Source organism: Coenobita brevimanus, unplaced genomic scaffold, assembly GCF_032717465.1.
Source record: "Coenobita brevimanus isolate Jiangsu-jjx unplaced genomic scaffold, ASM3271746v2 jjx.HiC_scaffold_2551, whole genome shotgun sequence".
NCBI classification, from domain to species: Eukaryota; Metazoa; Arthropoda; class Malacostraca; order Decapoda; family Coenobitidae; genus Coenobita; species Coenobita brevimanus.
This window is the reverse complement of record NW_027643491.1, coordinates 305,697-319,402: the sequence shown is the minus strand read 5'-3', so window position 1 is coordinate 319,402 and position 13,706 is coordinate 305,697.

Below are 13,706 nucleotides of genomic sequence, written 5' to 3'. Positions count from 1 at the left end.
ATCTCCAAAGTTCAGGGTCAGGTTTCATATTCACAAACTTCCCTTAGCTTAAATTTTCTATAAGGTTGTTTACACTCCAGTCCTCATCCACACAGCTTCCAAACACCACAGCAAAACCTGAGCGAATATGGAAGTGAAATATACGAAAAGGGTAAAACAAAGCCATATCTGATGCAAGTAAACAGGTATACGGTAGAGACTGGTTTAAGCGCCAAACTGGCTTAAATTTGATAAACCTGGAGCCGTGCCCGAGTGTGTAAGGCGACCCGCGCACCATCTGTCAGTGAGGGGGCGAGGCGCTGATGGACGTTCTCGTATTTTTGCTTTCCAGTCTTAACTTATATATTTTTTGTTGGCAGGCCGGGCGGCACCACCACCACCACCACCAGCATCCATAACACTGACGCTCCTCTCCTAACCCAGCGCTGCAGGTTATGTGTGTGTGTGTGTGTGTGTGTGTGAGAGAGAGAGAGAGAGAGAGAGAGAGAGAGAGAGAGAGAGAATATACGGGCAGTGATGTTAATTATTGTACGAAGTGAAGTGAGATAAATGAAACAAAATTAATAAATCAGAGCAGTGAAGTGAACTGTACGAAGTGAAGTGATATACCGGTATATGAAACAATATGAATTATATGAAGTAAAGAGAGAGTAAAAAAAAAATGAACTATATATATGAAATGAGGTGATGTTTTCGAAGCAAACTGAATAATGCGAAGTGAAGTGAAATAGGGTATATGAAACAATATGATTTATCGAAAGTGAAGTGAGGTATATGAAAAAGTGAATTATAGGAAAAGAGGTTATAAGTACGAAACAAAATTAATTATATATGAAGGAATGTGACTTAAACAATACTGGGTGATATACAAAAGAAGCAATTTGAATTAAGCTAATACTTTAGTGAAAAATGTGAACAGTGAGGTGAGATACTAAGCAATGAAAGGACATATTTTCTTGGAGGGAAAAACCCTACTGGCTCCTGTTCTTTGGTTGCCTCTTCCTTGAATTAAAAAAAAAAAATACACGAGTAGAACAATGGGCTGATAAACATAATTCACGTTTTCTATGCGTCTTACGTAAACTGACACACGACGCCAAACTTAGCGATGGAAAATTGAGTTGAAAACTCAACATGTGAAGGTGCATCATCAGCGTGCAGACGAAATTTCTGTAGGGATGAGGAACAACAGACAGACCAATAGACCTGGCAATGCAGAGGGACACAGCGCATGCGTGGAGAGGGCCCGGAATATTCGCTTTTAGATGAGCATGAAAGGTTGGCATGATTATTATTATTATTATTATTATTATCATTATTTTTTACTACTACTACTATTGTTACTGGTACTATAATTGTTATTATTATTATTATTATTATTATTATTATTAGTTATTATTATTATTATTATCTCCGCCAAGGAGGTTTTGTTTTCACCAATGACCGTTTGTTTGTTTGTTGGTTGGTTGGTTTGTGAGCAAAATTACACAAAAACTACTGGACTGATTTCCACGAAACTTGGTAGAATAATGGGGCTTGGCCCAGAATAGACTCCATTAAATTTTGGTGTGGATCCGGATAAAGGTGCTGATCCAGGATTTTTTTTTTTTTTTCACTTTAACATTGCGAGATAGGGCGTTTTTCGACATTTTCGTAAATTTTTCAGCGAATATTGCATGGATCTTGATTTTTAAAAATCAGGCATATATAGGATGTTGGTATCTACGGCGCGGATCCATATAAAATTCCGGATCTAGCGGATATAAATATGCTTTTATAGGCGGTAGTCTTTTTCCAGCTGCCGTACAGTAACAAACAGGACTTGACTGAATTAAAAGGAACTGCATGTTGGGCCTTGGCGGAGGTATGCGCTCTACTGAATACCATTATAGTTATAATAATAATAATAATAATAATTATTATTATTATTATTATTATTATTATTCATTTATGAGATCCAGGTTTTGATCCTGGGACAACATGGCCGCCTCCTATGTTAAAATATTCTTGCACTGTAATATATCTTCCTTAATATACTGCGATGAGCAAAAGTTCTTTGACACTTCACTACAGGCTGGTGCAGTGGCAGGTGTTCCACTGAATAACTTTACGTGTTGGGAAAAATAGCGAAAGAAGAAAAAGGTGAGAAGGAATGAGACTGTCGTTCGGAGAGAGAGAGAGAGAGAGAGAGAGAGAGAGAGAGAGAGAGAGAGAGAGAGAGAGAGAGCTATCCAGGACCTGTTACCTAGCGATATTTATACCCGCGCTTGCGAAGTGAAGGCGTGTTATGAATTGATTGGTGTGTGTGTGTGTGTGTGTGTGTGTGTGTGTGTGTGTGTGTGTGAACAAAATAACTAAAACATTGAAATGTGATCTGATGTGGGCCAAACTTGGTTTGAGTTGAAGATCACCCAAGAAACTGACCTAATACTTAAACAACAGGACAGAGGTCAAGGTCACACGTCAAGGTCAACAGCAGTTTTTATCCGATGCAGACTAAATTGAGGGGAAGGGATGAGGTGAAAACTTGCTTAAAGAACAATGGGTGTGAGGTCGTAGAAAAAAGATCAAAGGTCGAGGTCACATGGATTAACTTAAGCAGCTTTGAATTAGTGGACCATAGTTAGTGGGAATGTTAAGGGTCAAGCAAGAATGAAGTAGTGTGAGTTTTGAGGGCAGTCCTATAATAGCCAAGGTCGCAGGACGGTACGATGTTTGGACCTTAAATGAGTTTTATGACGCGGGTATTGCACTCTCAATGTTTCTGCGTGTTTAACATTTATTATTATTATTATTATTATTATTATTATTATCAAAATTATTCATATTATTGTTATTGTTATTGTTATTACTATTAGTAGTAGTAGTGATGTTATTCGCTATTATTATTGTTGTTGTTGTTGTTGTTATTATTATTATTATTATTATTATTATTATTATTATTATTATTATTACTATTATTATATCTGAGCGAATTTGAAGGAGGGAGGAGTCGAGGCAGGCCAAGGAGAAGGTGGAGAGATATGGTGGATGAGTGTGTGAGGGAGAGAGGTTTGGAAGTCGGTGAGGCTAGGGAACTGACGAGAGATCGAGTTGGCTGGATGAATGCTGTGAGGAGAAGTGCATGATCAGGGATTTGGCACCCCTTTTTAACGTGACAACATTCGGACTGGCTCAATCGGATACGTTTATGTGAAGCTACAGAACACGTCGAATGTTTTTGTCGTATTCGATGGAGCCAGGATTCCGCGGGCTTAAATGATGAGTGAATGGAAGCGTGGCCCATTGGACTGGGCAGACTTGGGCTGTCTGGACATTGCTACTCCTCACCCTGCCCTACAGTGGGAAAGGAGGCCCGGATGATGATGATGAATTATTATTATTATTATTATTATTATTATTATTACTACTACTACTACTGTACTACTACTACTGATACTGTTATTGTTATCATCATTAGGCCTATTATTTCTGGTCCCCCTTCCTTTTTCTCAGTGTCTTCCACGCTTTTTCAAGCCATTTCGTGTGGGTGTCAAAAAGCCTGGTGGCATTTCTTCACTGTACCATCCAGCTGTGCATCTCGTGCGACATTTTTCCCTCACATCATTCTGTCCATTCTCACTTTGTTCTCATATTATTTTTACTTTCTTTCGTTCGGTATTCCATTGTTATTCGTTCATCCTTTTCCATATTCTAGTCTGGATTGACAAAACTATTCTGCCAACGCTTTCACAATATCTCTCTCTCTCTCTCTCTCTCTCTCTCTCTCTCTCTCTCTATTTATATATGTAAGAATGTATGCATGTATATGTATGTGAGCATGTATGTAAGAATGTATGCATGTATATGTATGTGAGCATGTATGTATGTGTGTATGTATATATTTTTGTATGTACTGTATGTATGTATGTATATGTATGTATATATTTATGTATGTTTTATGTATCTGTGAATGCATGTATGTATGCATGTGTGTATGTATAATGTGTATGTATGAGTGTATATATACAGAAAAATATAATACCAAAACTCGCTGCCCAGTGTGGTGTTGGTGTAGGGGATGTGATGGAGGACACTAACTTGGGCAGAAGCGGCCATTTAAGAGATGACATCTGGGGGGGGGGGCAACTACCCTCGTCGTTTTTTGCAAGGTTATCACTGACTCCTTTGTCGTGCCTCTCTTAGTACACCTTCACTTCTGTCACTCTATTACTGCTCTCCTTATTCCCTTACGCGCGCGCGCACACACACACACACACACACACACACACACACACACACACACACACACACACACACACACACACACACACACACACACACACACACACACACACACACACACACACACACACACTGCTCGCTTGTGCAGTGGTAACGCTCTCGCTTGCCATCTGGTAGACGGGAGTTCGCGCCTCGCTCAGGTTGCGAAAAGTTTCACTGACGAAGTGGGTGGTTACTGTCCCCCTTGAGCAAGGGGACGGGTGTGTGCGTGTGTAAAGGTCACAGCCTTGCCCTTAGATCGGACTATATGAGCTCTCAGCTCCCTTCCGGGAGGGTAAAAGCTGACGATCACGACCATCAAGTGATCCTGACCGACCCGGTGAATTACACACACACACACACACACACACACACACACACACACACACACACACACACACACACACATACACATGCACATTCATACAAATTCATACTCACACATGCACATTCACACACACACACACACACACACACACACACACACACACACACACACACACACACACACACACACACACAATAACCCTTTCAGAATGATGCCTGTTTTTTAAACATTTTGCTAATGCAACACAAAGACCATTTTAATACTTCCAGGAGAGACCTCAAGGTCTTCAGTTTTCTTTTTTCTGTAGCTGAGGAGAGACGTCAAATTGGAGGGTTACAAAGTCTTATTTACTCCTTTCAAACAGTCTTAATTACTCCAGTCAAACAGTCTTAATTACCCCAAACACCTTCCTCATTGCTCCCTTCATGTGCAGTCTTAATTACACCATATTCAGTCTGAAATACTCTCTTCATCACAGGAAATCTATCGTAACCTTGGAGGGGATTCTCAAGATGATTACGATGCATTTTCTGTCGTAACTTAGATGTGTTTTTGTAAGAAGGACTGGAGACGGGACTGTTTTCTTTCTTTATCCTTCTGTCAGGGATAGAGAGAGAGAGAGCGAGAGAGAGAGAGAGAGAGAGAGAGAGAGAGAGAGAGTAAGCTGTGTGGTTTTTTCGCTTGTAACCAAGAAGCTTTTTTTTTTTTTTTTTTTTTTTTTATTTTTTTGATGAGGGAAGGAAAGACAGGGAAAGATTGTACACTCTCTGTTCATCTTGCAAAAACCGATCTGATTTACGACAGGGAAACTATCTTACAAGGTCGCCTCTGAGCACAAGGCGTGTGTTGGTAGCAAAACTACCTGTATATTAATATAAAGAAGTCACTGGTTTGGAAAGGTTCATGTGTCGCGTTTTCTATGGAGGACTGTGTTGGTCATATTAAAAAAAAAAAAAAAAATGATTGAGGAGGGACCATTATGTCCGGATCTATAAACTTCGCGACTATGAGGCCCTAGGCAAAGCACAGCACGCTAAGCAATTACAGCTGTAGACTTGCACATCCATCCATATCCATCTACTTCAATGTGATAAATTAAGAGACCCCGAACGATGACTTTCGAAACATATTGTCGTCTTAGAATACCATGTAACTTTTCAGAATATTGTGTTCAAGTTTCACAATTGATCGGCTAAAAAGTGGAGCGATATAATTGTCCGCAAATGTACTTTCTGTGCATATTCCCTGACGCATAGCATTCTCCTGCACTATTGTGTTAAGTATATTGCTGTCACATTCAAAGCATCGTGTAATAACAATAGATCGCATATAGAAGCTGCCCAGTCTTTTATAAGATCCTCTACTAACCTAGCCCGACCTATCCTAACCTAACTTGACCTAACCTAACCTAACCTAGACTAATTTAACCTAACTTAACCTAACCTAACCAAGCAAAAGATCACATAGAGAAAGTGCCTCAGTCTTATAAATGATCCCATACCAACCTAACCTAGCTTAACCTACCCATGAAAGGCGTACAGAGGCAGCCCCATCTTTGCACACGATTCCTTCCCAATACATCCTCTTTATGGCTGCCTTAAATCCCGCCGTATCTCAAGGCACCGCTACATGCAAGACTTCCCAGATTGAAAAAGTGGAGTCCGTAATATGAGGAGCGGCATTCTCAGCACACGGGAGCACACTCACTCTTCTTCATAACGATGGAAACTGCCCTTGATTATGCAGAAGATGGGTCTGAGTCTTGCGGTACTTCCATGTGCCCATGATTGTGAGCCTCACCAGCAGGGAACTTACTCTCAAAGAAGTATTAAAAAAAGAACAATAAAATTATGAAGATGTTGGGATGGCAGTGCCCCTCTCCCCCGACCCCCCCCACACACACAAAGAATAGTAGTAGTAGTAGTAGTAATAGTAGTAGTAGTACAGCAGTAGTAGAAGCAGAGGTACTATAGCAGCAGCAGTAGCAGCAGCAGCAACAGCAATAGTAGTAGTAGTAAGGATAGTAGTAGTAGTAGTAGTAGTAGTAGTAGTAGTAGTAGTGGTGGTAGTAGTAGTAGTAGTAGTAGTAGTAGTTGTAGTAGTGGTAGTAATGATAGTCAATCAAGCAATCAAGCAATCGTCCTTACTTGAAATCCCGCGATACATGAAATATAATACATTTCATCATCATAAAAACCATAGATAATCATTTGACAATGAAATTCAATAAAATATATACAATAAATATATTCTTAACAGTCAGACCGAGGAGTGGATCCAATTTCACTGGTTAAAAAAAAGAAATAAAAATAAAACCCATATATACAGTTTGGATACATAAACATACATTATAAACTGTAATTCATCTTATTCAAAATTTACATTAACTCCACACCCATTATTTCCTCATGGTTTTGCACCCATTGAATTCTATCATTTATAATATCCAGTGAGTTACCCAGTATATCAATCTCATATTAACCATAAATCTAGTTCAGTAAACGAGGAACATGGTGGCCAGAGGACTAGTAAAATAACCTAAAAACCACATTATTCTTTGATTTAAAACTTTAAAATATCTAGCTTGTACTAGGGCAACATGGTGTCCAAGTAAAAGTAGTCCTGCTGCCTTGGATATACTATGATTCCTTATTAATCTTGGGACATTATATATTTTCTTGAGAGCATTTGCAAAGGCACTCTCAAAGCTTCTGAATACATTGCTTCTAAACATATCTTTCATATTCCAAAGATTTAAACCATAGTCAGGCAAACAGTAGCTTTAAACAAATACAGCAACGTCTGTGCATTAACAATCTTAATTTTTCTAATTATTGAATTAAATCTAGCAAAAAACATGAGGTCAGTTTGAAACAAATATCATGACTATCAGAGCAGCAGCAGCAGCAGCAGCAGCAGCAGCAGCAGCAGCAGCAGCAGCAGTAGTAGTAGTTGTTGTTGTAGTAGTAGTAGTAGTTGTAGTAGTAGTAGTAGTAGTAGTAGTTGTAGTAGTAGAAGTGTAGTAGTAGTTGTAGTAGTAGAAGTAGTAGTAGTAGTTGCAGTAGTAGTAGTAGTAGTAGTAGTAGTAGTAGTAGTAGTAGTTGTAGTAGTAGTAGTAGTTGTAGTAGTAGTAGTAGTAGTAGGTGTAGTAGTAGTAGTAGTAGTAGTAGTAGTTGTAGTAGTAGAAGTAGTAGTAGTAGTTGCAGTAGTAGTAGTAGTAGTAGTAGTATAGTAGTTGTAGTAGTAGTAGTAGTTGTAGTAGTAGTAGTAGTTGTAGTAGTAGTAGTAGTAGGTGTAGTAGTAGTAGTAGTAGTAGTAGTTGTTGTTGTTGTTGTTGTAATCATCATCATCATCATCATCATCACCGTCATTATCATCCGGACCTCCTTTCCCATCCTAGGGCAAGATGAGAAGTAGCAATGTCCAGATAGCCCAAATTTGTTCAGTCCAATGGGCACGTTTACATTCACTCAACATTCAAGAACCCGGAATCCTGCTTCTATCTGATACGAGGGTACGCCCAAAACATTCACCAGGTAGAGTAGCTTCACATAAACGTATCCGATAGAGTCAATCCGGATGCTGTCACGTTAAAAAGGGGTGCCAAATCCCTGATCTTATCACAGTATTCATTATTATTATTATTATTATTATTATTATTATTATTATTACAGTATTATTATTATAAAACATAGAAACAAGGTCGAGGCTGTAAAGGACATGTAATCCCATCCCTACGTGTGTGTGTGTGTGTGTGTGTGTGTTTAATGGCATGGTTTTGTTTACTGCATGTTGGTTAATAGTTATACCATTTTCCTGACCATTTTGGGGTGAACTTATGCCACACCATAAAATGGTTATGTGCTGGAGTAAATATACATAAATCTATCTGTCGGTCTGTCTATTGCCACACGCCTGAATCCCGTAATGAAGTGACAAAAAAAATTACCTCCCTGTCGCCCTGTCCCCCGCCATTTCGCTGCCCTTCCCCCAGCTCGCACCCCCTCTCTCATATACCTCCCCACCCCAAGTTCAAAAAAAGTCTAGAGCTCTATAGGACACGAGAGAGAGAGAGAGAGAGAGAGAGAGAGAGAGAGAGAGAGAGAGACCCACGCCTTGTGATCGTTCTATTGTCCATATTCTCGTCGGGTAAGGAGGTTCCCTAGCACCTCTTCCTTAGCGATTTATTTCCAGACTAACCATCATAATCCTTTTTCTTCTTCTTCTTCTTCTTCTTCTCATATCTTTTTAATATCGAAATAAATTGCACGAATAACACACAGGAATATGGTAACGGAGCAAACTCACATATCAGCCGGTAAGGAAGAGGTGTTAAGTCAGCTTCTTAACAACTTTTAGTAGAGAAAAGCACGAGAATTAAGGCTAGATGCTTCGAAAAAATAAATCTATCCGTGTGTGGTAATCACAGCGACATTTGTCTTCCTAGTGTAATAGGAAAAGTATACAGTAGGATAGTTATTGATAGAGTTAGGGAAATAAGAGGAATTAGTTAGAGAAGAACAGGGAGGTTTTAGGAAGGGAAGAAGTTGTGTAGATCAGATATTCATTCTTAAGTCTTTTAGTGGAAAAATCTCTAGAGAAGGGAAAGAAGATGTATGCGGCCTTCATGGATTTGGAGAAAGCATATGGCAGGGTGGATAGACAAGAACTGTGGAAAGTATTAAGAATATATGGAGTAGATGGGAAGTTCTTCAATGTGGTGAAGAGTATGTATGAGGGTGGTAAGGCTGCAGTGCGTGTGGATTGTGAACTGAGTGAAATTTTCTATTTGCAGGTTGAACTGAAACAGGGATGTGTCACGTCTCCATGGTTTTTCAATCTTTATATGAATGGAGTTATTAAAGAGATACAAGGTAGGGCAGTGGATGTTGGAGCGGGCCCTAATGAGAGAGAGCCGTGCTTGGAAACTCCCTGTATTGTTGTTTGCAGATGATACTGTGTTGCTAAGTGAAGACGAAGGGGAGCTGCAAGGCTTGGTGAAAGTGACTTGGGGAGTGTGTAAGAAACGGAATCTAAAGGTGAATTTAGGGAATAAGGTTATGGTCTCCGAGAGAAATGAAGTCACTGAATGTACAGTGAGTCTGGATGAGGAGGAAATGAAAAATGTGAGTGCATTTAAAGTGACTGAAGGATAATTTCAGATAGTTCGTTTGCGGTTTCAAAACGAAAACATGTAGAACTGCAAAGGAAATTTTTTGATTGTGTGTACACATAAAGATGTGTAAAATTATAATTAATGAGACGAAATAATGAACAAATATTCTGCTTATGTCTGTTTTTATAACTGTTGGCTCTTGACGGTCTCTCACACTCTCTCTCTCTCTCTCTCTCTATCTATCTATCTATCTATCTATCTCTATCTCTCTATCTATCTATATATATATATATATATATATATATATATATATATATATATATATATATATATACCTAGGCTGCTTCTCCCAAGGAAAGGGAGGTAGCCGAGACAGGACGACACACTCCCCATTTACTCATCCATTCAAACACATTCATTCGCATCTTAGCCCCAAAGGGGAGAACGGACAGATCCTCACCGCACCACGCCGCACAAGGGTCAACTGCGCAATGCAATCAGTGACATCCGCAGCAGGGCCTGACAGCAGAGCTGGTTTATCCCTGCCACATCATAACAGACTCATCCCCTTACCCACACCTAACCTGAAATAGCTGATCGGACCAATTGCGGGAGAATATCCCCTCAGGGCTGCGTCATCACATATTCATTCACAATTTCTCTCCATTTATTTCTGTCACGCACAGCCACTCTTCCTTGCTCAACAGACATCCCTCTCGCATCCAGCGCTCTCTTCACACTGTCCATCCATCCTATTCGTGGTCTTCCTCTCGGCCTTACACCTCTCACATCAGATCTAGTTATCTTTTTCACCAATCGCTCATTATCCATTCTCTCCATACGCCCAAACCATCGCAACATCCTCTGCACAACTCTACCAGCCATCTCCCGAACAACTCCAGTTCTTCTTCGCACTTCATCATTCCGCATTCGATCCATACGTGTCACTCCACACATACTCCTCAGACACCTCATCTCCATTACGTTCAAACTTTTCCTCTCTGCTACACCCATATTCCATGTTTCAGCCCCATATAATGCAGTCGGTACCATAACACCCTCATACAGCCTTGTCTTTACATCCATTCTAAGCGAACGACATATGAACACTTTTTTCATTCCTCCCAGCACCTTTCCTACTTCATTTATTCTAAACTTCACTTCTGCATCTATTCTTCCATCCACAGAAACATGTGACAATAGATATTTAAAACACTCAACCTCCTCAAGCAACTCACCATTCAAAACTATATTCATCCTCCTACCATCTACCAACCTCGTACACTTCATCACTTTACTCTTATTCTCATTTACTTTCAAGTTCCTCCTTTCACACACCCTTCCAAACTCCTCTACCAACTGTCTCAATCTCTCCTCTGAATCAGCCACCAATGCAGTATCATCCACAAAGAGCAGCTGCTTCAGATTCCACTCTCCACCATCAACATTCACCAGACTCAGACCTCCACCTAAAACTCTTGCATTCACCTCCCTTACAACACCATCCATGTAAATATTAAACAACCAAGGCGACATCACACATCCCTGTCGCACCCCCACTTTCACAGGAAACCAATCACTCACAGCATTTCCCACTCTTACACACGCTGTACTATTTACATAAAAAGTTTTCACCCCTTTTAGTAACCTACCATCAAATCCATACAATCTTAAAACAGTCCACATAGCCTCCCTATCAATTCTATCATACGCTTTCTCTAAATCCATAAATGCCCAAAACACATCCTTGCCTTTCGCTAAATACTTTTCACACACTTGTCTCACCGCAAACACCTGATCCACGCATCCCCTCCCTCTCCTAAAGCCACACTGCTCATCACCAATCACTCCCTCTGTACCCTCTCTAACTCTCATAATTAACACTCTACCATACACCTTACCTACAACACTCAACAGACTTATACCCCTAAAGCTAGTACATTCATACTTATCACTCTTGCCTTTATACAACGGGACCACACAAGCACTTGCCCAGTCAATTGGCACCATACCTTTCACAAAGCACACATTCAACAATCTTACTAACCAGTCAACAATAGTCACTCCACCACCTTTCAGGCATTCCACAGCACACCCATCCATACCTGCAGCTTTCCCTGTTTTCATCTCTTTTACTGCCTTCTCCACTTCCTCCTTCGTGATCAAAGAATCATTCAACTCTCCCAACACATTTACTCCTTGCACCCTTCCATCCACCACAATCTCAGCCACCCTTTCCTCCTCTACATTTAACAATCTTTCAAAATACTCTGCCCATCTCTTCCTTACTGCATCCATCTCAGTTAACATCCTTCCATCCTCTGCTTTTACTCGTTCTTCCTTCCCAGACTCTCCCTTTCGCACCCTTTTCACCTCCTTCCAAAACATTTTCTTATTCTGTTGAAAATTCTCTGTTGCCGCCTACCCCACCTCTCATCTGCTGCCACTTTAGCATCACGCACAGCCCTTCTCGCCCTATTCCTCTTTTCCTTATACCTCTCATATGACATCTCATCCTTCCTCTGCAGCCACACTTCATATGCACGTCTCTTCTCAGCCACAGCCATACTTACTTCCTTGCACCACCATTCACTTCCTTTTCTTACACCACCACCCACACGTCTCACACCACACACCTCTTCTGCATGCCCCACCACAGCACTCTTAAACAACTGCCATTCATCCTCCACGCTGCCATTTTCCCAATCTTTCAGTGCGTTCCACTCATCTTTCAATTTCTCCTGATACTCTATCTTTTTCTCTCTTTTATCCAACTCACTCACTTTCAAAACCTCCCTGCCACACCTAACCCTCCTAGCTCTCACCCATCTCTTACCTACTCTTAACTTTCCCTCCACCAGGTAGTGGTCAGACATACCTCCACCCTCCTGTCACGGGGTTTTTATAATATCACGGTAATTTTGGAATAAATGGTTAAATATTATTTAAATTGATAATAATATTCAATAATATTGAAGAGCAGAGACAATGATTGTCTTGCTACATCAAGCAACGTTTACTTTACGCTGGCTTAGCACGATTCTCTGAGAACGAGAATTTATAAACTTCCTCAACAGTACACAGCAGAGACTAATTACTCACAATTGCTGAATTACTGTACTGTTAGCCTCTGGAGAAAGTTACATCACCCCTGACAATAAATAACTAATACTAATAATAATAACATCAGGTTCTTGCTGATGCATTAACTCCTGGCACAACGGATTTTAAGTTAATACAACAAGACTGGTCTAAGTACCAGTTATGAAAGCAAACGTTTATGCAAGCTAGGAGCTATATGGAAAATAAGCTTAATTATGGAGAAATGAAACAAGATTTTTACTCTACATTAAGCTCAAGAAATAGAACTGTTAAATTTATTAATCACAAAAAATAAATTTAACGTTACAATTCATGAGACGCACTCGCTCACTCACACAGAAGCTAAATACTTACGCCTAGAAAAAAAAACACCTTAACTAAACTCTTAAAACTAGGAAATACACAAAAGAAATACCAGTCGATGAATGCTTTGTATCACCCAGGGGGTGGGAGTTTGAAGAAACTGATACTCTGTGGAGCTTGAGATGCTAGCTGACCTCTCTTCACTTCTGAGCACAGGAACTCTCTCCGTCAAAGCCACCACTAGACTGAATTCAAATAATGCATAAGCAGGATGCACAGGCCACCGGAAGAAGGCGTGGCTAACGGTTGAATGAGCAGGGGCGAACAATAAAAAAACAATAGTATCGCTCAGTACAGCACTTAGTGACGTGCATTAAATCGGTCACTTTTGAAAGTGACGAATGTTTTGAAAAGTATACTCCGAAATGGAGAGAGAAACGGTTAGCTGAGCGATACACAGTGAGTTTTCCACTAATAGTTCGTGGCTTCTCACAAAACGGAAATGTCGCGAATTGATTCGTGACACCTCCCCTCTCAGAACTCTCACATCCAACAATCTTCCTATTACATTCCTGGACACAACCACATAGTCCA